Source organism: Marmota flaviventris, chromosome 13 (genome assembly GCF_047511675.1).
Source record: "Marmota flaviventris isolate mMarFla1 chromosome 13, mMarFla1.hap1, whole genome shotgun sequence".
Lineage (NCBI taxonomy): Eukaryota > Metazoa > Chordata > Mammalia > Rodentia > Sciuridae > Marmota > Marmota flaviventris.
Window position 1 is genome coordinate 15,275,441 of NC_092510.1, and position 22,884 is coordinate 15,298,324.

At 42.4% G+C, this 22,884-nt stretch overlaps 1 pseudogene; it reads right to left on the reverse strand.

Annotated features, from left to right (window-relative positions):
* Positions 1-1,709: 1,709 nt before the first annotated feature.
* The window catches only part of LOC114103678 (astrotactin-2-like), a 53,656-nt pseudogene continuing 32,481 nt past the window's right edge, over positions 1,710-22,884 (reverse strand).

The window sequence follows — 22,884 nt, forward strand, 5'->3', positions numbered from 1 at the left end:
GTGGCTCATCTGTGCTAATACCATGGCGTTGAGAATTCAAAATTTCTCCTTGTACCTATTACCCTCCCAGGGAACATGTGGGTGACGGCACAATTGCCATTTAAAAGGAAATTTCAATTATGCCTCAATAAAGCAGTCTAAACACAAATAAATAAAAGGAAATCCCAGTGTTGGAACATCTCCCCCATGACCACAGGGTCCATTCTGCCATCAGAGTGGTCACCCTCTCTTTGGGGCCTTCTCCCATCCATCTTCCACCCTGCAGCTGGAGCAATTTTTCTTAAAGAGCAAGTGGGCTGTTTTACTCTTGTTAAAGTCCTTCAGTGGCTCCAGGTTACTTCAAGATAATGTCAAACTTCTTGTTCAAGAATAGATGCTCTGCTGAGCTCCTAGCTACTCCTCTTGCCATTCCTACTTCAACCCATGTCCTAAATGAAAGTGCTCCAAACCTTCAATGAGTTAGACTTTCTATTTTCTCTCAGCGTGGAGCGAATCCCATCCTTCCCAGCTTTGTCTGGCTTATTCCTCCCCTTCTCCTCGTTCTTTGGGCTTCATTTTCACAGGAAGCATTTCTCAGCATCCCATCATTGGGTCTCATGACCCATCAAGGAGTCCAGAGAACCTCCATTCTTCCCTCTGGTACAGTCTGAAATCACCAGATTGCTTCTCTCTAATAACTACTAGACCCTATGTTCCCTGAGTGCACAGAACTCCTCTGTCTTCAGTTACTTGTCCTATGCCTGGCACATAGTATCTACACAATAAATATCTATTTAGTGAATAAACAGAAGTCCTCCAAACACACTTCATTAGTAGTAAGAAACATCACCCAAGCAGAAAGAGAGACAATAGGAATTTTTAATGCACAGAAAGTCCTGCAGGGACTCTGAGCAGACAGAAAGAAGCAGAGGTCCTGCAAACTCAGGAACGTCCAGAAAAAAAAAAAAAGAGAGAGAGAGAGAGAGAGAGAGAGAGAGAGAGAAGTCCTTAAAGACCCAAGCTTCCTCACTGCAACAATCCTTAGGGTTTCCTTCCTGATGCCGAAGAGGTCAAACTGTCTCTCCATAGGTCTCCTCGAGGGGTCCTGTAAGGGTAAAAGAAATTGAAGTTAAAGCGTAAAAGTTAAAGGGTAAAAGACCGGGTGTTGTAAAGTTTCTAAGCTGCAAGGTCTGAGTTAAATTTCTGTAGCTGTTAAGACAATGCTTGGAACTGCCCAGTAATAAGGGCTCTGTGTGGTCGCACATAGGCATTGCAGGGCCTGGACCAATCAGTTTAAATGTAACCCCCTCCTTAGGAATGACCTATCACTCCAGCCTGACCTGTTCCCGCCAATGAATGAACCAATCATGTTTAGGAGTTGTTATTCAATTTTCCCGCGCCTAATGATGATTTGTTCTGATGTATACAAAGCCCTCGGCCCTCCCCACAAAGTGTACTTAAGCAGTACTCAGCCCCTGCTCGGGGCTCTGGGCTGCTTTCCCTTCTTGAGTGGGCATGGAGCCCCAGCATGCTGGTTCAATAAATTCCCCTTCTGCCAATTGCATGAGTGGTCACTTGGTGGTCTCTTTCTCCGACATTTCGCGGGATCCTTACAGTCCGTGGCAGGAAGGAAGCTGGGCACGGCAGGAAGGAGGAAGAAAAGGAAAGGCCACTTGGTCTCCACCTGAAGGCTCCTGCCACCCGACTGACTTCCATCCATAAAAAAAGTTTTAAAAAGGAGAGATGTTTGATAGAGTCAAATAATATCTTAGAAAAAAAATAAAAGATAGAGAAAATGAATAATTCCATTGGTTACAAAGTTCTCTGTCCACTATCCACAGGAGGAGCAGTTTGCTTTGGCCTTGCTGGCAAGTGTCATCTGCCAGGCCCATCCTCATCTGTCCCCCAGCCCACCCAGGCCCCAGGATCCATCCACAAGAGTACTGCTCCCCCTAGGAGAGTCTCTGTGCTCGTGGAGGGCAGCACCCTCCCTCACTAGCCCTTGGACTCCCCATACGTGTTTCGGGCCATGGACACCATCTTCTCCTCGCAAGTGATTTTGGTGTCCTTGAGGACGCTGTACCTCACCATGCCCGCAGGCCGGACCTCCTCACTTCGGCAGAAAAGGTAGGGCATCGTGTCCATGCGGCTCTGGATGTAGGCGCTTCTCAGGAGGCTGGAGCAGTGGCTGCTCACCCTCTCTAGCCGCCGCAGGATCAGGTGGGCCTTCCTGAAAATTCAAGGAGAGAGCATCGGTTCAGGAAGAAGTCTAGAGCAGGGGCTGTGAGGCTTTTGAAGTGGCAAATAAAGGTCAACAGTCACATGAAGACATCTTACCCTGATGACTTCCTAAGTGTGATATTTTAAACACCTATTAAAAAATTGCCTTACAACATACCCTCCTCAGTTTGCAAGCCTAAAAAATGAAAGTGGTATAACCTTTGAACCGGTGCTTTCAACTCAAGAATATGGGACCCCCTGCCCCCCAGCAATGAGAAGGACACCAGTTTTAGGACTTTAGCCAAAGAGAAATTATTACATTGATGGCAAAACCCCACAATAAATAACTAAACTTTGTCATTTATCATGTGTTGGACACCGAGTCCGTACTTTACATGTGTTTTAAAACTTGTATTTGATCTTCACATCAGTCCTAAACATCTGTTCTCTTTACTCCTATTTAACAGGTGAGGAGAAGTGACTTTATTTGACCAAGGCCAAATATCAAGGGGACAACTGGAGTTGGGTAGTGGAATCTAGGCCTGAATCCATGTGTTCTTTCTCCAACTATTTACTTTATTGCTTCTCTCATTCTCGCGTCACTTTCTTGCAGTCACAAAATTTGGAAATCTTGCCCTCTGTGCTTCTCTCTCATCAGAGGCTAAAGAAATATAAATGTATCCAAATCATAGCTTCTCTGTGCTCCATTTTCCCTATCTCTAAAATATCGATGACAGTCTTACTCTTACAAATTGGCTGGGTGAGATTGCGTAGGAGAAGGGCCCCATGCTTGGGACTCAGCTTCCCTGGGGGCTACCATTATAAAGATGATTATAGATGGATGCCCCAGGATCAAGGACAGACTGAACACTCATCTTAGCAAGAACCATTCTGTACTCTGGTGTCATCATTAGGAACTTTATCTGGAACCTTTTATCATGCACTAGAAAGAGGATCCACAAGATCTCATGGCTGGTGGTCAAAGCAAGGAAGGATCTTTGAGATCACCTGCTCGAGAATTTCTCAACGGTGGCACTGGAAGGCCATTGTGTAGGAGCAATTATGTAGGATATTTAGTAGCGTACTGGGGCCTCAAATGCCAGATAACACCCGCAGTCCCATGCCAGTCAGGAAAATGAAATAGGCTCCAGACATTGCCAAATGTCTTTTGCAGGATGGCATAATCACCCCAGTTGGGGATCATTGACCTCTTCTCATTAAAATATGGGAACTGAGACTTCAAAAGGGAATGGAATGTCCTTTTCCAGGTCACACTACAAGTCAGCTTCACTGTCCAGGTGGGTGCCTCACCTTCTCTGACTTCCAGTATCTTCAAGATGCCCGGGGATCCTGTGAGGCTAAAGGAGAGGCTCTCTCTCCTGCTGCCCTCTGCATGCCCTTCTGGGACCCCAGGAGGGAAGGAGTTTTACGACAACAGACCCCACAAATGGGAGACTGTGTTAGGCACCTATGCGGTGGCTGAAAAAAGCACTGGGCTTATGTGTTATGTTTTGTGGGCACGATTTATGAGGTGCCCTTCAAAAAGTCCTCTTTGTATAGTTCACCACTTGGGTGGAATATTTCCTGAGGTGCCAAGAATTCACCACTTCATAATCACACTCTATCCACATCCCCCCTCCTCTCGGGCAAGCACACCCTGCTCCCCCAGGAGGAGCTGAGGAGTTTGTTTCTCATCTCTCTTTGTTTGAGTTCTTACTCTGTTCTTGGAAATTTTACTGAACATCTCTAAACCTGCCGCTTTGAAAAATGGAGCTCCTGTGAAGTTAAAGGAGACAGTGTAATACCTACTCATTAACTGAGCATGTATTATGCGGTAGAACTTCCATTTGGCAGGATTCGGAAAGACAGATGAGTGGAGACGACAGTATAGGAGACAAGAGTTGTTGACTGGGAAAAAAGTCACAGGAGGCTTCTGAAGACATGGGATTGGGGATACTGAAGAAAACTTCCTAATTGAAGGGGAAGTTGTGCTGAACCTCATAAATGAATAGGAGTTAGATAGAGAAAAAGGTCAAAGACCTAGCAGGCAGCACTGGCAAAGGCATAGAGCTAAGAGACTGCTCAGAAGTTCTGAGACTCTGTGGCTGGGATACAGTGCACAAGCAGGGACCGCATGAAAAATGGCAGGAGGAGGAGCCAGGCTGTTGGTGTTCCCTCACGTGCCAATATTATCTCTGATGTAGCAGGTAGTGAGTGGTGCACCTTTAGGCTCAAGTTCAAATCCCAGCTCAGCCACTTGCCAGCTATGTTATTATGTTGAGTGAACTGCTTCACCACTTGTGCCTCTGTACCTTGCTTTCTTTAAAATGAGAATAATAACTTCCCTTAGGGGTGTGGGTTACATTTTTTCTCCATGTTAGTAAAAAGCTTCTTATGTGTTTTCACATCTATGAAAAGAGAATAGCATAGTACTCACCTCAGAGGGTTATGGAGAGGGTTAGGCAAGTTAACAGATGTAAACTCTTAAAAAATTGTCCCATGGTATACTCAGAAAAGCTTACATGGTAAGCACTAGTAACTATCATCCCCAGAGTCCTCACTACGTAGCCCCCTTGTGTTACTTGGTGCTCTTTGTATACCAGGCATTGGGACAGAGATGAACTGGTTTATGCCTTATGTGTCTGAATAAGGCAGTGGCAGGAGCCTGGGTTGGAAAACAGGTGAGGTACCACTGGAGTATATAAGATGGATACCTAGTTATCAATTCAGGGTATCAGAAAAGTCTTCCAAAATAGTGTAAAGGCTCAGCTAGGTCTTCAATAATGAACAAATGTTACAGATAGATAAAAATGCAGAAGAAATAGATCATTCCAATTTATACCAGAAAGAGCATAAGCCATCAGTTGATAGAAATGGCTGGGGCAGTGAACAGGTAGGAGGCCAGTGAGCTTGGCAGAGATTAAACCATCCAGACCTTTCAATGCTATGCTGAAGGATTTGGATTTTCTCCTTTGGGCAGCAGGGAGCCATGGGCTGGCATTCACAAAAATAATCAACAAGTACAACGTGAGATTGGAAAGGGCATTCTTCCAACATGGTTTACCTCCAAAGGCCCAGCCATTTCCTCAGAAAGAATTTTAGGGGGGCTGGGTTTGTGGCTCAATGGTAGAGCACTTGCCTAGCATGTGTGAGGTACTGGGTTCGATTCTCAGCACCGCATATAAATAAATAAAATAAAGGTCCATCAACATCTAATAAAAAAAGAGAATCTTGGAACACAGCTAGGCAAAGCCTCCTTTCATAAGGATGGGGAAACTGAGGTCTGGAATGAGAAAACTAATTGCCTCAAAGGAACGCCTCAGTTTAATAACAGACAAATCTAGAACCACGGTTTCTGATTGCATAGAGTCAACATGGAGTGTTTAGCTCTGGGGTCCCTAATTCAAATCCTCACTCTCTAACTTAACAGCTAAGTAGAACATGATCAAGTTCTTCAATGCCACTAACCAAGTTCCCACATCATTAAAATGTGTTATTAGCAAGAAAACATGGATAATAGATTAGCTCTAACTAAATGTTAGCCATGATTCAAAGAAGCATTGAGAGTAGGAAAGATACAGACTTTGCAGCCCAGTCTGTCACTTCTTCTCCTTGAGCCTCAGTTTCCTAACTTGTAAAACATAAATAGGGACTGTGAGGCTGTAATAGAACAATTATCAGAGGCATCCACAAGTACTGTAAACCAACATTTGCATTTAGACAAGGAAGACAGGATGATTCAGAAGGGAAAGGTATGAAGAGATGGGCTGGAAATGCTCTAGGGTGGGAGAGGAGGAGGGGTGAGCGAGACCAAAGGCAAGAGTACTGGGCAATAAATCGTAGGGAGTGGAGACGCATAAATCAAAAGCCAGGCATGCTTCAAGCTTTCCCTAGAGGGGAAATCATAGGTCAGACAGAGTGATCACTTTTCTCAAATACCGGAAATGAAGTCTTCCTCATTGGAGTCAGGACTCAGGCCACTGGGATAGGAGGCAAGAGGTGAAGAAGGGACACCATATATGAATTTATCATGTATTAGCAGGCAAGAATGAGACAGTGATGGCTTGTGGAGGAGTAAGGGGTTGGACCCGAGGCCACTTCTCCGGGAATTGTAGAACCTTTGACCCACCATTCTGTTCCCAGCATCATTACCCAATAAGCTGTTGACAGGGTTATCGGACAGAGACCTAACTTCTAAGGGTGCCCTGAAATGGAGAAAAAGAAGAGTGGCAGTACAGGAATGTTCCCATTGGCTGCTTTTCCTCCTCTCTGCCTCCTGGAGTTGAGCTGAAATGTCTCTGTGTGAGCTGACCCTAAGCTTAATGAGAGTCAAGGGCATGACGTGGTTATGAAAATTTGGAACACAACCTCTCTATGTGGAGGGGTAGTCTAAAGGAAGTAATGACTTCATTCATGCTGTTCTGGCCAGGCCACAGCTGGAGAATCCCAGTCTCTTCTGGTAAAACGGACGTTTACAAACTGTAGCTGGATTATGATGCTCAAGGGGGACTCAAAAGCAAGCCCGCTAAGCAGGAATGGAGGAGAAGACTGGACATAGGCAAACGGTTATGTTGTTCTAACAACTGAAGACACATAGGGAAAATCTGAGGGTCAGGGATGACGAGAGCTAGAACTGAGCACACACTAGGTGGGTACCCATGCAATATCATCTAAATCCAACCCTCACAATTCTCATGTGTACACTTTCTTCCTAGTCTTTAGCCGATAAAAGTGAGCCTGTGGCTCATCATGTGACTTGGCCAGAGTGACAGAGTGAAGAATAGGGTCTCAAGTCCCTGCTGCAAGATGTTTCAGTGTTTTTGACAAAACCACCCTAAAATTAACAGACATCAATTTTGGTTCAATATTATCACTTATTGAAAAACTGTTAAAACTAGAATCATCTAAATATAGAATGGATCTTTCAATATGGTGGTGGATTCTCTGTCACTGGAGGTGAGCAAATGAAGCATGTTTTAGAAAGGAGTTTTCTGATAGTGGGAGTTGGAGTATGAGTCTCTTGTGCTGGTGTGTGTGTGTGTGGGCGTGGGGGGAGTGCAGCTGTGGGGAAGGTTGGCACCAAAGCATGGAGTTATTGAGATGAGAGGGTCATAGTTACTGGGATTCCATCCATACTTCAAAGTCATGCTGAAATTTCATCTTCAGGGAATCTTCCAGATCTTCCCAGTCAACGTAACTCATGCTTCCTCCTTTATTGCTGAAGCATTATATTTCTGTTGAGAATCATAATGTATTATCTAGCTGTGTAGTCCTCTTAGGGTACAATGTGTTATACTGAACAGGCAGCTGGTTTGACATCAGAAGACAATTTTTTTGGATTTGGATTTCAACTCTTATAGCTGTGTAATCTCGAGCAATTTATATAACCCACTGATTTTTTTTCCATTGCTTAATCTTCAAAATCTATTGTTCAGGATATGAAATAATACTTAAATGACCGGTCCATAATAGCTGCTTCTTGGACCATGTATGGTACTCTGGTGTCTAGAACCTGATTCCACCAGAAGGAGGATTAATATAGGTGAACTTGAACTGAGGACATTAATTTTCAAAATCCAGCAATTCTCTAGCAGGGGTTGATAAAGGGAATGAAATTGCACAAGAGCTTCATGTGGACCTAAGAAAATAATTAGGCAGGTGGGCAAAAGGCTTATGCAAGTTTGTTGATAATAGTAAAGAAATGGAAAGAAATCCAGTTGAGAATAGAGAACTATACTAATATGTGATATAGTCACATAATTACCTGAATAAAAGGCCCTTCAAAAGACAACACATTTCTATGGGGGAAAACACTTGACCAGTATATTGTTAAGTGCAAACAGGCACATAACAGAACATAGTATATATATATTTAGTATATATATTTGCTAAACACAGTGGAGATCATGGAGATGTCGGTATGGTTATTGATAAAGACATTAGCACTAAGCTCCTATATGTTTAATGTAAATATCCATGCCTATATCTATATCTATACCTGAAAAGGTATTGTACCCTGTTAACAATTTTATCTTTGAAATAGGGTTGGGATTATAAGATTCAGACATCAAACTTTTTTCATTTTGTATAATTCTGTACCATTTATATGCTACAGACTGGGAAAGAATCATTTCGGAGTGTAATAAAATAAATATATTTCCATTTTGAAAACATGAATATACCCATGTATATTCAAAGATGTTCTAATGAATTTATTTAATAAAGCCATGGTTTCATGGCTTCTCAGTGGTTTACAAGGATCATTTCCCCAAATATCCTCAATAAAAAAATTAAGCTTCAGTCATCTCCCTTCTCAAGCCGAAGGATCGGGTACTGCCTGTGGACATAGATCCTCAACATCAGATTTGAAATAGGATTTGTAATGTTACTAGTAAAAACATTTACATTTGAATTCCTCTCCTAATCATTGAAAAATCATGAGGCCTTTTTAAGAATTAATTTCTTGACTGACAGCAAGAATTACTGACTCAAAACCATTTCATTTGGAACTGATATGGACTTCAAGATGATAACCAACCTTGCTATACTATCAGCAAGGAAATGGGTCTTTTTGACACTATTGTTCCAAGTAATAGTGTGTTTTGCTAGTATTTCTCTATTCCAAGATGTAAGAGATGTGATTGCTTTCACAAACCCACCATAAGATCCAACAATCCTACTCCTTGGTGTTTATCCAATAGAACTAAAAGAGCATACTATAGTGATACATGCATACTAATGTTTATAGCAGCACAATTCACAATAGTTAAGTTATAGAACTAGCCTAGGTGTGCCACAATAGATGAGATGAATGGATACAAAAATGTGGCATGCATACACTATGGAGTTTTATTCAGCCATAAAGAAGAATGAAATTATGTCATTTGCTGGTAAGTGGATGGAATGAGAACATCCTGCTAAGTAAATAAGCCAGACTCCAAAATTCAAGGGTCAAATATTTTCTCTTGTATGTGGCAGTTAGAGAAAAATAAGGAATTTTTTAAAAAGAGAACATCATGAAAATACAAGGGAGAATAGCTGAGTAGAGGAAAGGGATTAAGGGGGAGGAAAGAGGATTGGGAAAGGAGAGGAACTGCAGAATGAAACTGACCAAATCATGCTATGTGCAAGTACAAATATATTACAATGTATTCCACTTTTATGTAGAACTATAATGTACCAATTAAAATAATAAATTAATTGAAGTACAACAAAGTAGAGGAAGAGGTTTGGGGGAGAAAAGAGGGACGGGAAGGAGGTAGTGATGAGTATTAAACAGAGCAAATTATGTTAAATACATTTACAAAAATGTCACAGTGAACTCCACAATTATGGAAAATTATAATTTACTAATAAAAATGTACATGAAAATAATAGCCTTTTGAGAAAGAATATAATGAATATGAATCTTCATTATACACAATCCATTCTGATTTCAGAAATGTTAAAATATGCAGAAAAAAATAAAGTCATCTGAGCCTAAATCTGTTCTTTTCCCAATATCTTAAAAATTGGAAGAGAACATTTGGCCTTTGGTGTTTGGGGATTAGCTTGTTTCATTTAGCATGATAGTCTCCAGTTCCATGTTTACTGGCAAATGTCATAATTTCATTCTTATTTATGGCTGAGTATTCTCTCTGATATGTATATGCTAGCACACAATAAGCAGGGTGGGGTAGGGGGCAGAATAAAAATTCTTTGGATTAGATAAAGGGGAATGAAGAGAAGAGAGGGGGAGGGGAATAGCAAAGACAGTAGAATGAATAAGACATAACTTCCACACACCCAGTGAAACAAGAGTGGGATCCTAATTACAAGAAGTTATACTCCATCTATATATAATACATCAAAATGCACTTTACTGCTATGTATATCTAAAAAGAACAAAAAATAAACAAAACACTTTTTTTTTTTAATTGGAAGAGAGTTAACCCAAGATATCTAAGGAAGAGATGAATGCAATCTTAGAAGTCCGTACAGTGATACCCCAAGTTACTTATTTTCACTAAGATTATAGCAATGGATGTGCCAACTCTTTTCAGATGGGAAAAATGCCTTGCCTTGCCATGTTGAGAAGGATTTCAGGCTGAACCATCCCTAGAATAATTTCTGTGATCTGTTAGCAATGTCTGCCATGGAAGCATACCATTCCTACTCTAGATAGATCAGTTTCATTGAAACCAAATCTCTTCAAGTACTTGCTCTTTTCTCCCTACCCTATCATTTGGATCAAACATAAATGAAAATATAAAGAAGACTAAGAGTGGTCAAGGATGCTCTGACCAGAGCAAATTCTGGTCCCTGGCCACCTATGAGCTCAGTTTTTCAAGTCTCCTAATAGGAACCTTATGGCTGGGACAGCTGGGTGTCAGCGGGCCTTCTTTGAGCAGCTGTTTGCAGTAACCTATAGTTGTCATGAGAACTAGGCTCTGGGGAACACTTCCCTGATAGATTTATTAGGCAGAGGTAAGAAATGCCCTTTTGTCACTAAATTTTATGGGGAGGGGGGTATAACCCCAGATCCAGGGAGGAGTTCAAAACATTTTGAGGTTTGGTGATTACATAGTCCAAGAGAATCCTAACAGAGTTCATCCCTTATCCGCTTGCCCCTGGGAAAAGCTCTCCTCTCCCTAGCCAGCTTGGGTCCCTGAGAAACAAGACATACTGGACTGGAGGTGAAAAGACATTCTACACATATTGTATCTATTTTCTGGTCTCCATGACCTTCAGGACTTTCTGGTTCCTTGGCTTCCCAGCTGGAAGGGACTTTGTAGGTAAGCCCTTTTATGTTACAAATGAGGTCCAAAATAGGGATGGAATGTGTCCAAGGTCACACAGCAAGTAGGTGACAAAGCTTCCGGACATGAACCCTAGGATCCTGGCTCCAGGGAAATGTCTTGCTCTCTCTCTCCTTTACACTTTGATGTTCTGTACACTTGGGAACCCTTGAGAGGCAGAGAAAATTTATTTAAATTTCTCCCATCTTGAAAACCTTTACTTGGCTTCAGAGAGAAGAAACAAACTCCTGAAAAGGACTCACAAAAGCCATTATGATTTGACCCTTGCTAAACACTGCAGCCTTGTTTTTCATTTTTCCTTTCCCTCTCACCTTGAACTCTCTGCTCTAGAGATATTTATAGTTCCTGACTAAAGTATTTTATCTTACCCTCTCTCATCTTTGCACTATTTGTTCCTTCCAATGAAAATACCCTCCCCCTTCCACCTGGAGGACTCCTGTTCTTTCTTTGATACTATGCCTCACCCTCTCTTTCTTCACCAGGCATTCTTCCCTGAGCTCCAGGTCTGGATGAGATCATCTAGCTATCCGCATCTAAAACCTTGTCACCCAAGTGTGTTGTCTGGACCAGTCACCTTGGCATCACCTAATAGCTTGTTTGAGATGAAGAATCTCAGGCCCATCCTAGACCACTAAATTCATATGAATTTTAACAAATTCCTCAGGTTTTTCTCTTGCACATGAATATTTTAAAGGAATTGCTCTGAAATATCTTCCCATCCTCCTTTTTATAGCATGCATCTTATGACATGTTCCCTCCAATTAGATGCTGAGCTGTGTACAAGGAATTGTTTGACTTCTTCACTCTTCTATTTCCAGCCCCCAGCACAGCGCCTGGCACATAGCACGTTAAATGAATCAATAAATCAATTATTGAAGTGAGGTCTCTTCAAGTCTTTTAATATTTGCAAGGACACTGCATTGTTAGAATGTCAGAAAACCTTAAAATTCATGGAATTCAGTTGTTTCCAACTGCAATCAATTATAGAACCTTGAGTGGTGGGACAGATGTAGGGATCCTTGGTGTGGGGGTACAGCACACAGAAGGAGAGACCCAGCAGATAGGATTCCAGGTCACCCACTCTAGCTTCTACCACAACCATTCTGTAATTATCTGTCCACTCACTGACAGATCACTTTCATTGTTCAATTATTTAGTAAGAACTTATTTAGCACCAACTTTCAAAAGTGAGTAGAACATCAAGGATCACTGTGCTTAACTTACAATGCAGTGGGAAGAGAGGTAATATGTAAGTAAATACATAAGCAAATATAAGACGCAAAACCTGGTGATTCCAATGAAGAGAATTAAAACATGAGAGTGTAACAAAGGAAATGGGCTACATTTTAAGGAATTCTCTGAGGGGCTGGCCTTCTAAAACCTGTGGTTCTAGGTAAGATTGATCTAGGAAAAATAATTCCACTAATAATAATTTTTTAAAAATTATTGCATCTACTGCATCTCTTCACCCAGATCATCTTAGAGAAAGAAGACTGAAGGCCAGAAAGGCGCAGAGCCCAGGATTGCACAGTGAGTTTAATAGTAGGGCCAGGATAGATTAGGATGCAGTTCTTTTGATTCTTGTTGTCATACCAGTAGGGGATCTTCATGCAATCAATGAGGGATGTTCGTGCAATCTCAGATCCCATTTGGGAGACTAGAAAGACAAGAAAATGAGGAAGCTGGATGACATGGATGGGGGTTGGTGGACAGTGGCTGAAGACGGGCTGAGTGGAGGCAAGCGGGTTATCACAGTCCCATCACTGAATGTGTTGTCCTGCCTCTGTGGGCGGCCAGGAGGCCTTTCTGAAAGATTTATGTTCTGGAGGATCATAAAGAATCCTAGCAGGTTGTAAAGACAGAATCAGGAGTGGAGCTCTGGTTTAGCTTCCACCCAAAGTCCGTGAGCCCTGTGGGAAAGCCCAATAAAGTGGAGCCCTTTTCCCAGTCCAGGGGCAAGATGGCAGCCAAGATGACTCATGAGTGGCTTTCATCTGGTGCTCAGGGCTTCTGCCTGCCAATCTACCTTCTTTTAGCTTTTATCTAAAGAAACTTCCTTTAATGTGAAAGGGAAAAATTTAAGGTTTGGGACCCAACAGAACTGATAAGGCTGACCAAAGAAGAGATCCCTTTTATCCATTGACCATGCTCTCATCTCATCCCTTGAAGGCCTTAAATTCTCGGAAGGCATTGCAAGTGTTACAAGAGCTCAGGGTAAGAGTTTAAGGCAGGAGTGACCTCCATGCCAAACGCTGTGCAATTCTGGATAGTTCACCGAGCCCCATAAGACTTAAACTTCCTTATCCAAAAAAGGAAGAATCTTCTACAGGGGCATTTTGAATTTTTAAAGCCTGGAGTATTTCTGCAAGACATGCAGTTCTCTCCGATGCTCCCAGTGCTGCCCTGGCCAAGAATACTATCCTGTTTCCCAGGGCCTATCATCACAAAGCATTCAGGGCCTCTCTCTTGTCTTAATTTCTCTACTCCTTGCTTCCAACTGCAGTCAGAGGATCTTTCTTCCTTGAAGATCTGATAATATCACCTCCCTGTGAAAAACACTTGAAAAGCTTGTGATTACCCTAGGGAGATAATCCAAGCTCCATAGGAAAGGCAGCAGAACACAACAGACACTAGTATGGCAATATGTAAATCAATGGATGTGTAACTGATGTGATTCTGCAATCTGTATATGGGGTAAAAATGGGAACTCATAGCCCACTTGAATCAAAGTGTGAAATATGATATATCAAGAACTATGTAATGTTTTGAACAGCCAACAATAAAAAATTAAAAATAAAAAAAAATAAAAACAACAACAACAAAAAAAAAAAAAAAAAAAAAAGGGCATTCAGGATCTGGCCCCTACTGACCTCTGCCTTCTTATCTCTTACCACTCCTGCTGTCAGGCACTTTGCTGCAACTGTTCGGAAATTCTTCAGTTCCCTCAAACACAATGCTTACCAAAGGGTAGAAGGAGAAGGAGTTCTTCTGGCTTAGGCCAAAGGATCATAGGTGGTACTCAAGTTGATCACAGATGACATTAAATAACAATGAATCACGTTTGAAAAAGTGGTTGGATTACCTTCTTCTGTCTCTGCCTCTCTTTTCAGAAGAAGAATAGTTCTGGAACTGTGTTTTTAACATTTCTCTTGTTGATCTCCCTTTTATAGGGGAAAATCTCATGCTCTGATGGGATTGAACAACATTTTTGCTTTGTTCAGTTTTTGTTGTTCTACTCTATTGACTGTTTAATTAGTCATTGATTTTCTATTAAGGGCAGATAGTGCTATTTTCACATTACAAGATGATTTGAATATATCCCAATACATTTTCAGTAAGAAGTGAATCTTGCTGCCCCTTTTCCATCTGTAAAGATGACATGCCTATACTGATTATCACCTTTATTTATTTGATAAAGTTCATTGTAAGTCTATGAGAAAAGGGTCCAGCAACACCAATCAGAAACAGGAAGCATCTGCCCCTCTCCTCAGGCTCCTAAACCCATAACCCCAGCTCATCCTCACTCCTCCAGACGAAGTCACCAAACTTTTCATAGTGGGAGTTGTAGTGGTGCTGAACTCAGAACAGCATGGAGGCTGAGACCTCCATCAGCGTGTTGTAGGCCATCTGCTGCTCCTTTCCACTCATGTACCCATTGTACAGATTGTAGATCTTGTCGGCTATCTCTGATAGGAAAGAAGTACAGAAGTGGGGAAAAGTGAGGGCAGAGGCATGGCTCATAACAAGGAGGTCCAAGTTGTGCAGGACTTCACTTGCATGGTCTCTGTGGACACAGACAAATCCTAAATCTGCCCTTTGTATGTCAATGACCAGTTGCATTTGATTTCCTACCTAGTAACCAAAGATAATAATGGCTACTCTGGAGGTGCACTGGAAGAGCTAAGTCAAAAGTGAATGTGGGGCTTGCTGTACTTCACTGGTAGAGTGCTTGCCTAGTATGTATAAGTCCCTGGAGAAATAAAACAAAGTGAATGTAAAACATTCAATACTCAAATGTAAATTATTGATATGATTATTGTGCTCATGATTTAACAGAAAATTCCAAACAAATGCAGAGGTTTCAATAAATTGACTTGGTTCAACTCAGCATCCTCATTCTACCTTCCCTCTGTAATATTTCCAACACATTTCTGTAATCAGGTCTGATAGGCCCCTGTTGCAAAACCTTTTAAAGAAAAATTCTGACTCTTCTGCTTGCCAAGCAGGGACGTTCCCACTCCTGCATCATTTATACTAGCCAGTGCAGTGTGAATTTGTCATGAGTAGAAAGAACAGTTCTTTAGCTTTGAAGGCTCTGATCAAAATGTTGATGGGTTCCCAAACCATTACTAACAATAGTTACCTGTAGGAGAATCTAGAAGACCTTAGGACCAGGAAAAAAGATTCACTTTATATTATTTTTCCCTCTAATTTTTATTCTTGTTTTATAATCTTGTGTATATGTTATTTTAAAGTAATAATAAAAATGTTATTTTAAAATAACAATGATTAAAATAAGAAAATATCCCAAATCTCCTTGCTCTTGAGGTCAATTTCCTCTTGTCTGATAACACATGAAATACTAATTTTCAAGTTTCTTATTAAGTCATGTCTGTCTCTCCATCCAGAATGTAAACTCCAAAAAGGTAGAAATCATGTCTTCACAGCATTACTCACACCAGGGTTTTCAGGAAATATTTGCTCAACTTAAAGTGGGTGACCAGGACCCATGAGTTCCTATTAGTTATTTTTAATTTGCCAGTCTAGATGTAGAAACTGTATCAAAACATTTATATAGTGGATTTGATTGATGGGTTATATTTTTTAGGTCGTTTTTGTCAAACGACCAGGAGCAGCAAAAAAGTTTAATCTTGGGCTGGGGTTGTGGCTCAGCGGTACAGCAGTCACTAGCACATGCAAGGCGCTGGGTTCGATCCTCAGCACCACATAAAAATGAATAAATAAAATAAAGATTAATAAAAAAAGATGCAGTCATTGCCTTTAAAAAAAAAAAGTTTACTCTTTCATGCTAACTTGGACAGATAGGCATGGAGTAGCTCTATGATGAGGATTTGGAGGCCACCATTGAGTCAGAGGCCACAGTGTGCTGTGATCAGTTAATGATGTCTGGCAAGGCACAAAAAGGGTGAAATAGTGTTCTAAATGCCACTTATTTTCCAGCTGTAGCATAGACTTAAGTAGAAGAAAATGATTGGTCTCTAAGAAGGCCAGACTAAGGGGCTCTGGGGCTCTACCTCTCCTTACTACTAGTCAGTTTTTCCACTGACAAAAATATTACTAGTCAATCTCAAGTTTTTCTTTCATACCCGTGATTAATTTAGTTCCATGTTCTTCCTGCTCCCTTAGTTCCTTCAGCTTCTTCTCTCTGTGCTAATATGTGTGTGTGCACACATATGCACACACAGTGCTCGTTAGTGACTATTGGATGGAGAACTTAACAGAGAGGAAATGTGAAACCTACTTGGAAAGTGAGGAGGTGGGTCACCTACCTTCTGCCTTGTTGTCATCCACCAGTGGACAGGCGGTCCTCAGGGTCACTGTGCTCAGCTCAGAGTGCCTCCCCTGTGTATCCACAGCATAGTGAACCTATATCACAGCAAGCAAAGAGAGTACAAGGCTCAGACTTCACAGAAGGCACCAGAAGTTAAAGGAAGGAGCACAAAGTCATGGTACAGGATCAGTGGTACAAAGAACTCAGGGATGCTTACACTACAAGGAAATGATATTTTTTTTTTAAAAAAGAAGGATAATTGTAAAACATTGATTGAGCATTGAATGCCTGCTGGGCACTTGGCATGTAGTCTCCTAATTTGCAATTAAGCAAGCCTAAAAGGCAGAGAATTATTGTGACTCAAATTATATCAAGGAGGATACTGTGTAGCTTTCTGTGTTCTCATAGTCACTGGGGGATGGAATAGGGGTTTAAACTCAAGCAGACTGAGTCTAGGATGTGAGAAGTCAGCCCCAGTGCAGCCCTCTTGGCTCTACACGCACATTCATATGTTCTTTCATTCACTATGAATGAATTAGTTTAGGTGCTAAGGTTATGAAGGTGAACAAGGGAGTTAAATTTCCTACTTGCTGAAGACTAATCAACACATAAACAAAAAAAAAATCAGATAATGATAAATATGATAGAGAACAATACAGAATAATGTGAAAAAGTGGAATGCATATGCATTAGACATGTAATTCATGAAGGCCTTCTAGAAGAGGGAAAGTTAGAGCTGATGACTGAATACTGAGAAAGAATCAGCTTATGGGAGAAAGACCTGGCAGAAGATCATGTCGTGCAGGAAGATCAATAAGTGCAAAGGCCCTGAGGAGAGGAGGAGCCCAGACTGTTGAAGGAATAGATAGCTGGAGTGGATAGAGCAAAGGGAGGGCAGGTGGAAGGTCAGTGGGGACCTTGTATGTCATGAGAGGGAGCTGGGAGCTATTCTAGGTATAAAGTGTGTCCCTATGCTCCTGTAATGTCATCTGATGCCCCATGCTGTGTTGGTGGTAGTGGACATAACCTGTGCAGCCTTAGAAGGGGGAAATGGTAAATGCATACCTGGTGGATTCAGGTCTAATCAAGAGCACAGAAGTTTTTTTAAAGCAGTCTCTGTCTACCTCAAAGGACACTCTGTGACTTTTCATATCTCCAGACTCTGAGTTCTATGGTTTATACAAAGTTTAAGGAGGGAGCAGAGACTTTCCAGAGGAGGTAAGGTTTGGAGGAAAGGAAGTTGGAATAGAAGTATCCTCCATCCAATTGGCCTGTTCTTGTCATGTGATCCTTTGTTGCCAACTTTCAAGGTCAAGGGTAGAGTCAGAGATGTCCAGTGGGTAGAGGACTCCCTATATTAAGCAGAAGACCCTAAACTCCTAGTGTTCCCATGTTTTTGCCTCTTTCTTTAGTACCTCAACTAACTCATGCTATACAATGGGTATATCACTACAATCGCCAAGTTTTAGAATGAGAGAGCACTGATTGTAGATATTAGGCACATAATAACATTGAATTTGTTATATAGAGTAATTAACATGTGCTAAGATTTTAATATGCATTAAGCATTATCTAAATAGTCTTACCTACTTGCTCACAGCCAATTCCCTTAAGAAATCCTTCAAGATGGGCATTATTACTCTCTTTATTTCATACCCGAGTCTCTGAGAGGGAAAGCAGCTTGCCCAGAGTCACACAGTAATTCCTGGACTGGCCATTTAAACCTAGTCTTGACTGACTCCAATGCTCAGGCATCACACCACTGCCAGATACTTGCTTCTGGCCACAGGTCTGTAGCCCTCAGCTTTGTGCAGATATAATTTCTTCAGCTACACTTGCTAAATCCCACTACATGGAGTAGTGCCCCCCTCAAGAAATTTCCTGATCTTATGAAAGCATGCTAAAATAATCATCCTCATTATTTCCATCTTTCAGAAGAAGAGACTGAAAATAAAAGCCAAGCAATTTTTCCAAAGTCATAGATTTAGAAAAAGAACATGTCAAGCCTAAGCTCTGTATTACTCTAAAACTTGCACTTCTCACTTTCTGCCACCATTTCTGCTGTCAATGGTTTTGAGAGCCTGGGCCCATGTAGCTTCAATGCCCCATAACTTCATGCCTCAAAGGTTGTTTTTATAAAAGATTCCATGAATCAAAACTTGAAAAGGAACAGAAGTGTGACAGAGGAAGGAGCCTGGTCTTGGAGATAGTCATACTTGGGTTCATATTCCAGATCTACTCCATTACTCTGTGACCTTGGGGAAGTCACTTCACCTTTCTAAGCTCACTTCACCTCTCTGTACTGGACATCTGTGATAGGCAGACTGGGATGCACCTTGCCAGTTTGGGGTGGATGGATATGAAAAGTGAGCCTTTTCTGAAGTGAGTTATCATTGGTAAGCCATGCAGAAGCATTGGTAATAGGACCAACAAGAAACTCAAAGAGATATGAAAACAGGCAGGTGGCAAAGTGAGGAGGTAAGAAGAGCACTGAGGAACATTGGGAAAGAACTTACCATCCACACACCAACTCATCTAGAAAGCTGCAGAGGCAGGATCGAAACCCTAGCCTGCATGCCCAGGGGTACTCCTCAGTCTGAGTATAGCTATCTCCCTCATTCCATTAGGCATGTGATAGGCAATCAGTAAAGATTCATGTGAACAAATGAACTTGAGTGCACTGCATCTCATTTTTCAACTTGTTTCTCCATCAATCAAACGGGGAACATCTGACAGACAGTGCATGGCTGTCTCAAGGATTACACAAGCAAGGCATAAGGACAAGGTCGTAATGCCCAATTCTTACACTCCTCACTTTCATGGATGATTGTAATGCACCAATTGAAAAAGTAAATAGAAGGAAGGGCAGCAGAGGAAAGGAATCAGGGGGATGGGGAGGGAACGAGGAAGTACTGAGGGTTGAAATTTGCATTTCTGGATATGTCACACATACACTATTATGTGTAATGGCAATGCACTAATAAAAATATAAAAAATAGAGATCACACAATTTGTACAAGAATATATGTTTTTAAAAAAATGTTTCATTAGAATCTGAAGAGAAAGAGATGCATTTCAAGGAACACATGGAAGGTTTGTAGTGAGTGAAATAAACAAATGGAGCCTTCAGGTGGAAGGCTTGAAATAATGTTTAACAGGGCTTTTCCTTTGGCCACTTATGTTTTTGGGGGTGCTTCTGCAATACATTTCCTCCACCAGAGGAACAGGGTCAACTCTCTGCTTCACGGGCAGCCAAATGGCAACCTGCTGGTGCTAGAAGTAGTCTTATGTTTTTTAAGTTATAAAACCTGGGTATAATTCCTGTTTTCTCCCATTACAGGCTGAACATTCTTTGGGAAGTCACTTCACTTTCTCTGAGCCTGAGTCTGCTTACCTGTAAAATAGGTTGAAAGTATTCATATCTCACAAGTTGAGGATCAAAACTCAACGAGAGAGTCATCATCATAATAGGCCTGGTTCATTCTTTGTTCCTTAAAAAGTAGCTTCTAATTTTGTTACTGAAATAATCAAACATGTCAGTGGAAGCCTCAGGATGCAGGAGGCCACAGGCTGCCCTGCTTGGGGTGGGGGGCCAGCCAAAGAGGAAGATGTCAACCTCACAAGCTTGGGTCAAAAGTCACAAGGCCATACGCTTTCTGCCTGTCTCAGCTGTAATTGTAGAACTGCTCCAGACACATCTGAAAGCTGTTAGAGGACCAGGCTGGGCCTGGAGGGGCTCTCTGTGAGGGGGAGAAAGCTGTAGTCCCTGATAATGAAGAAGTGGCTGGGAGAGAGAGATACAGAGGAGGGAGGGAGAGGGAGAGGGAGAGGGAGGGGGAGAGAGGGAGAGAGGGAGAGAGGGAGAGAGGGAGAGAGGGAGAGAGGGAGAGAGGGAGAGGGAGAGGGAGAGGGAGAGAGAGAGAGAGAGAGAGAGAGAGAGAGAGAGAGAGAGATCTTTGTGTTGCCCAGGGCATCAGGAAGGGTGTTGGCTACCTCTGTGAAGCATCCTCTCTGTGAGGCAGTGATAATGTGAACTAACACTCCTGAGTCATCACCTAATTTTGAATCCTCATTTCAGGAGTGGAAAAAGCAAGGCCCAGAAGGGAAGGTGACCTGTACAGAGAGCCAGTGCTAGTAAATTCAAAGGGAAGACACCAGCCTGCCTGGTCCCTCCTCCCGTGTTCCTGAACACACTGCTATCATGCTTCTTGTGCAGCTGGTGACCTAGGTCCACATCTACTTACGGGAAGCTTTTATTATAAAAAAGGTGGCTCAAAGGGTCAAGTTGAATGGATGTTTTAGGAACATGAACCTCAAGGCCCAACCCATTACTATTCTTCACCTAACCTTGTTGCAGAGAAAAGAACACTGGCCTCAGAGGCTGAGAGCCTGAGTGTGAGCCCAAAGTCGGTGGAGTGAGATCTTAAGTACCTAAAGTAATATGGTCTTAAAAAACTGAGAAACATAAAGGAGCAAGCAAATAAACAAAACACTGTGTGGGAAAGCCTTGGAATGGCCTCTCCAATGAATTTTCAGGGTGTCTTCATCCTCATTAGGACTTTGCCATCCCTCTTCGGCCTCACCATCCTCAGGACAAAGTCTATCATTCTCAAGAGAAACTCCTAACTCAGAGCCCGCATTACAGCTCCTGGATGTCCATCCATGCAACATATTCTATCCTTGAGCCCCAAATAATCTCTAGCTACAGGTACAGGCTTGTTTGTCCATCTTTGCTCCCTGCTGTGTCCTTGTAGGTTGCATCCAATAGCCAAGACTCCAGACACAACTCCTACCTCTGCCTTGGCACAGGCTGCACCTGTTGTGTGGGCTGCTCTTTCCCTTCCTCAGATGACTCCTCCACCTTGTCCCTGAAGCATCTTCAGACCTCATCTTCTTCGGGAAGCCTGTTTGGGCCCCTCTGAAGAGCAGCTTAGCCTTTCTCTTTCACAAGCTTCACCGACCATGTGGCTAGGTGAGTGCCCATTTGCTTCTCTCTTGCTCCTCTGAGTCTGTGAGTGTCTACAGGACCAGAAGATGGCTCTGCCCATCTCTAACACCTACACCAGGTGTACCAATGCTAAGCCAATACCAGCCAGAGTGAGTGACAGACTGAACGGATAACACAATTGGTTTGGCAGTTTCATTTCCCTTTTCTGGAAATCAGATTTCTCATCTGTAAAATGAACCCAGGGTGATTACTTTGAAGGGTTATCAGAGGGGAAGGGGAATAGCAGAAAGGCTAAAGGCCTGACTCTGGAATCATATAATTTGGTTTTAAATTTTGCTCCCCCAGTTTTTGGCTGTGTGGAGCTCTGTCTCACTTTACACACCTGTAACTGGGGATAACAATATGACAACCTACCAGGCAGAGTAGTTGTTGGAATGAAAGGAGATGTGGCATAGAAGTGCTCAGCATGATGTCTGGCAATCAGTGAGTCACAGCCATGGGCATTATGATCATGTGCTGCCCTAGACACTGACTTCTCCCTGACTTGGAGCAAGTGGCCCTACTAGAGATCAGGGAGAGTGGGTGGAAAGGGACCGTTGCTGGTCCCATTCAAGACCCCCAGACCTCCTCGCAGCAGGGGTGAGAAAATGAAACCCAGATGTTAATTGGCGTTGAGAGCTTCTCACAGATCTGACAGGGGTTAAGAACAAGGACAGAACCCCAGAGGCCCACGTCAAGCCCAGGTCCCCGAGAGTACAGGAGAATGCGTTTGAAGTCTCCAGGCCAACGCCTGCTCTTCCCCAGCTGCCACATGATTTAGGCTTTCTGGGGAGGCAAAAGTCTCCTCGCTGATTAGAAGGGAAACAGATGTTTCCAGGCCAGAGGCCCTGGTCTTGTAAAATGCTCCTTCCCCCCACACAGCTTTGGCAAACAACTTCCCATTAGCTCACCCCTCCACCTCCACCAACATCACCCCCATCCCTGCTTTCCTAAAGCACAATGCAGTAGTCAGGGGTGGTGGGAGAATTGAGAAGTCCCAGTACCAGCTCTGGGTCTGAGCAGCTGGATGTCCAAGGACATCTAACTAACCGTCCTTCTCTGAGTCTCTGACCCAAGATCACCTCTGAGGAATAGGTTAGTTCTTATAGTCTAGGGGTATTCTCCATTGGAGACTTTGGCAAAGAGTATGGGCTTGCAAACCAGACAGCTCTGGGTTTTAGTCTGGGCTGTACCAGCTACTGCACAAGTAGCAATTTAGCCACCGAGCCTCAGTTTCTGTATCTAAAATAGGAGGACAAAAGTTTAATCCCATGGGAATCAATTTCTACACTTGTATTTAAGCTTCTTGTAAACAAAATTGAGTAGCATCCCTTTTACCTGGTACTACCCACAGTGCCCAGACAGTGTGCATCCAGATTTAAGGGAGC